The sequence below is a fragment of the Octodon degus genome, unplaced genomic scaffold, assembly GCF_000260255.1.
Source record: "Octodon degus isolate 3935 unplaced genomic scaffold, OctDeg1.0 scaffold00130, whole genome shotgun sequence".
NCBI classification, from domain to species: domain Eukaryota; kingdom Metazoa; phylum Chordata; class Mammalia; order Rodentia; family Octodontidae; genus Octodon; species Octodon degus.
In genome coordinates, this window is record NW_004524706.1 from 368152 (window position 1) to 372821 (window position 4670).

The window sequence follows — 4670 nt, forward strand, 5'->3', positions numbered from 1 at the left end:
GCCCAGCCCCCGACGCCGCGGCGCGCAGCGGCCCGTCCGACCGGCTCGGCAGCCCGACCTGAGCGCGGCTGAGTCACAGCGCCGCCCCGCCCGCACCCCTGCCCACCCCGCTGCAGTTTGCCCGCTTGACGGATGGAAACTGAGGCTCAGCGTAGTTGCGATAGCTTGAGACAGGGGATAAGATGGGGTTGCAACTGATGGGCACCTGGGCGGAAAAGCCCCCAGGATGAAGCCTGGGAATAGGAAGGGGCAGCCCTGGATTGGGAAAGAGCGCTCCCTGGAGAGCTAGGGTCTGTCCTAAACTGCTGTAAAACCTCAAGCCAGTGGCTTTCCATCCCTCCCTCCATCCCTGTCCTGTCCTGGCCTTCATTTATCTGTCTGTCTATCTATCTATCTATCTATCTATCTATCTATCTATCTATCTAAACAGGGTCTCCTGGTGTAGTCCATGCTGGCCTCCCACTCAGGGTGATCCTCCTGCCTCCGCCTCCTGAGTGCTGGGATTACAGGACTGTGCTTCGCCTTTCTTTTATTGGGCTGAGAATGTACCTTGGCCTGCCAGGCTTGTCTTCCTCCCTGGGCAGGGAGCTTCACCTCTTTACTTTGGGCCAGTCTTGTTCTCTTCTTGGAAAAATCAGGCTCAATTCCTGTCTCTGGAGGTCATGGTGAAACAAAATGAGATACAAAAGATAAGAAAATCCCTTGGGAACCCCTAGATTGTTCATGGCTAGTGCGCAAACCCAGCAAGGTGCATAGAGGGGCTGAGCTGAGCCCTCTTTGTGTGCCAGAATGGAAGGCGCTGCCCTTGGTTCCTCCTCCAGCCTCTCACAGAGGCACTGTTTCTCCCTTTGGATCTGGAGGGTAGCTATCCCCAAAGACCACCCAGCCGGAAGGATCACATTACACAAGACCCTGGATCCCCAGCGGGTCTTGGTGCCTAAATGCTCCCTTTGAAATGCTCACGTGGTAGTAGCTGCCTGCTTGGACTCTCTGGTCTTTGGAACCCACTTCTGAGAAGCACCGCCTGCCTTCCCAGACTACACCCCATCCCAGGGTCAGCGGCCTTGGAGGCAGGGCTGGCCTGGCATCTGTATACCTGTAGTGGTGTCTGCTATGTGCCTGTGGAGCATGTGCCTAGCATGCCTGGAGCAGCGCATGCAGTTTCCAGAGTTTGGAAAAGATCACACCGGGGAAGGAGAGGAGCCCCAGGTGTCGCTGACTTCCACAGTCTCACAGGCCAGTCGTAACCCTCAGCAGATAGGCCTCCCTACCATCTGCTATCCTGAGGGGACAGTGTGCAGTGGCGCAAGTTGGGAGACAGACTTGTGAGGTGGAAGAGGAGAGTCAGGCAGGTGCCTCCCTGCTGCCACTTTAATGCTGGTGTCCACGGGGCCAGTCCCTGAGCAGCACTTTTCCTTATTGTAAATGGTCAGACACTTGTAATGATGGTGCAGAAGCTTCATTTCCAGGTCTTTATCATACATCAAAGAGTGCAAGGGCCAGGGAGATGGCTCAGTGGAATAAGTGCTTCCCTGGCAAGCGCAAGGACCTGAGTTCAATCCCCGGTTCCACCCAAAAAAAAAAAAAAAAAGAGTGCAAAGAGGACAGGTTTACAGACGGTATAACTGTTCACTGCAGCAATCAATAGCACCCAAGTGATAGCCAAGGCAGCGTGGCCGGTGGGAGGGCAAGGTAAGGATTGTGCTTTTTGTTTTACTCATGGCTTTATTGTTGGAGTCTTGCAAGGAACATTTATTCACATCTTGCTTCTGTTAAGCAGGAGGAAAGGCCCCTCCCCACCTCCTTAACCCTGCAACAGCAGTTACCTGAGGGCTCAGCCACCTTCTAGGGGCCACGTGGAGCATGCATGGGTCACCAGGAGGCTGAGGTCAAGCTCAGGCCTGCACGTGGCTTCTCACCAGTCTCCTCAGCTGTGCTCCTGACTCCAGCCTGGGGCCTTCTAGAACTGGGCTGATGACCGGAGCTCTTAATGCTTTTGCTTCTAGATACTGATTCTCTCTGTCCTTAGAGGAAGCACAGAGAGCTAAAGATAATCACCCCACCCCAACCCTATCACAGGTGAAAACACTGAGGCCCAGAAAGGGAAAGGAATTTTCCACAATGTCATGGTAATTATCAGAGGTGAAGCTAAGACTTGACCTAGGTCTGTCTGAGGGGAAAGGCAGCTCCTGAGTTCTGAGTGTGTAGGGAAGGGATGTGGGAAGAACCCCGGCCTCCCTCCAGAGGGGCCTGTTCTCTGGGCCCTCTGAGGTGGAAGAACTGGCCCCTCTGCTTCTCTCCAGCCCATTATTCCCGGCCATGGGCCAACCTGAAGTTATTGCTGCTTCTTGGCCTTGGGAGATGGCCAAAGTTCATGAGTCCTAGTTATCAAGAATCTGCTCCACCTCTGCACTACTGTTTGAGGAATTCTTCCAGAAAGAACTCCAGCCCAGGAATCTAGTTCTTTGTTTTCCCAATGCACTGTGACATTTGGGCAGCTCCCTGGCATTCTCCAGGCCTGTTTCCCTATCTAGCAGATGGGGATAATTGCTTTCCAGGCTTGTTGCCTTTCTCGGGTGGCTTGAGGGATATGAAAATGGGTTCAAACCTCACCAGAGAAATACAGTAGTCATTCCCTTCCTCTCTGCCTGGAATGTTTAATGATCAGGTGTGTCCCAGAGTGTGTAAGCTGGGGGCTGGGTCTTTCTAGGGCACGGCCTTCCCTAGCTCCCCAAGCTCTGCTCGGGCCTTCATGCCCTGTGCGATGCCTCCTCACTTTAGCAAGGCCCCACGCACTCACTGCAAGGAGAGCTGCTCCGCAAAAAGGCAGCGGTCACACAGCCGCATCCGGTCGTCTTCTGCGCATGCGCACATAGACCGAAAGCTAAAACAGACTGGCCGTGCTTCTCTGAGAGGAGGGGTAAAGGTCCTTAACTGCAGCCCAAAGCCTTGGTTTTCTTTACTTTTTTTTTTTTTTTTTAAGTAAACATGAATTGCTTACAATTACAAATTTTGGATGGCATCAATAGAGATGTTTATTGCATTTTCTTTTATATTGCTAAAAACAAGCTCACTTGATCTTAGCCAAAAGGCCGAGAAGCGATATAAAGAAGAAATCAGAACTCCGCATCATCCTGTGTTCTCCCAAGAATACCACCACTCTGGTGTGGCGTGTGTGTGTGTGTGTGTGTGTGTGTGTGCACGCAGTCCTGTCTTTTCTAACTCAGATCACGTTTTCTCTTCTCTGAGATTTCTGCCACCTGGCCCAGCTCTGTTGCCCTCCTTATCACTTTCATCTGCACTGTCACTGTCCCCTTCCTTCATCCATATAGGACTTGCATTTTATCCTCATACCCCATTCCTCTGTGCACCCTTCCTGACCTCCCCACAGGCCTCCCTGGAGACTCCTGCCCACCCCCAACCCCCACCTTCCCCCCAACACTTGAGGCCCAGCCCGAGCATGCCCAGAGGCCCCAGCTTCTTCTTCCTCCTGTCCCTTCTCCTAGCCTGGGCACCTCCATAGTGACCAAGGTCGGTGGATGAGAGGTTTCCTCACATGTCCCAATGTGACAGGACATGAAGGGGTCCTGTGCTTCTTGGGTCAGAAGGTTGGCTGCCGATGTGGAGAGCTGAGATGGGGGGATTTGTGACCTGATTCTGGAATGCGTATTAAAGTAGGAAAAGCACTCTTCCAAGCCTTCGCCTCCTCATCCTGTGCGCTGCTCCCCTAGCTCCACAGGCCTCAAGGCCCCTCCACCCTTCTCCCTTCTGTGGAGTTTCTCCCTTGGCCTGCAACACGCACATACCCTGTGCTCTGGCCCCTGAACAGCACAACCTTTCCTGCAGGTCTACATTTCTAGCCACTGCTTCTTCCCCTTCCTTCCCTTTCCGAATTCCCCAAATGAGTACCCTTGCGCTGCCTTCCCGCCCCATTCCCCAGGCTTCCTCCGCGAGGAGAGCCCTTGCCCTGCTTACCTCCACAGTGAGGTCCCCGCCTTGCTCCTTTGGGTCACTACCGCACTGCTAGGTCCCCCCATCTCCCACTTCCCCCTTGGTTGGTATCCTGTGGGCTTTTTGTTACCAGCTCAACCTCTGATTACTTTTTTCTTTGTGTCCCTTCTGCTTCCTCTCTTGCACTGCACTCCAACACCCCATCACCTGCACTCTGTGGGGTCCCACATGCAAAACGACTGACCCATGGGTTCATCTTTCCTGTCCTCCCCACTGAGTCTCAATTGGTGGCACTGTCTGGAGCGCAAAGCCTGGGCCCATTCTTTACCCTTTCACTCTCTCCTCCCACAAAGCCAGCCCTGATCCACAGAACAGGGGCCTTCCTCCCCTCTCCTTACTGTTGCACCACGTAGGCACCACAGCGGGACTTCAGTCAGTTCCCCGCACTGCTGAGTAACCATTCCAAAGCACAAATCATATCTCGTCATGTCATTCTCCTGCTTAAAGCCAGGAACATAAAGAGCATTAAAGAAGACTTACGGGGCTGGTGAGATGGCTCGGTGGTCTGAAGCACCTACTTGGAACAAGCTTAACAGAGCCCAGGGACCGCGGTTCGGTCCCCCAGCACCACATGCCAGCCGGCTCTGCCCCCTGGTGGGCTGAGCTGGCCACACACACACACACATAAATAAAATAAAAAAATTATAAAAAAAAAAAAT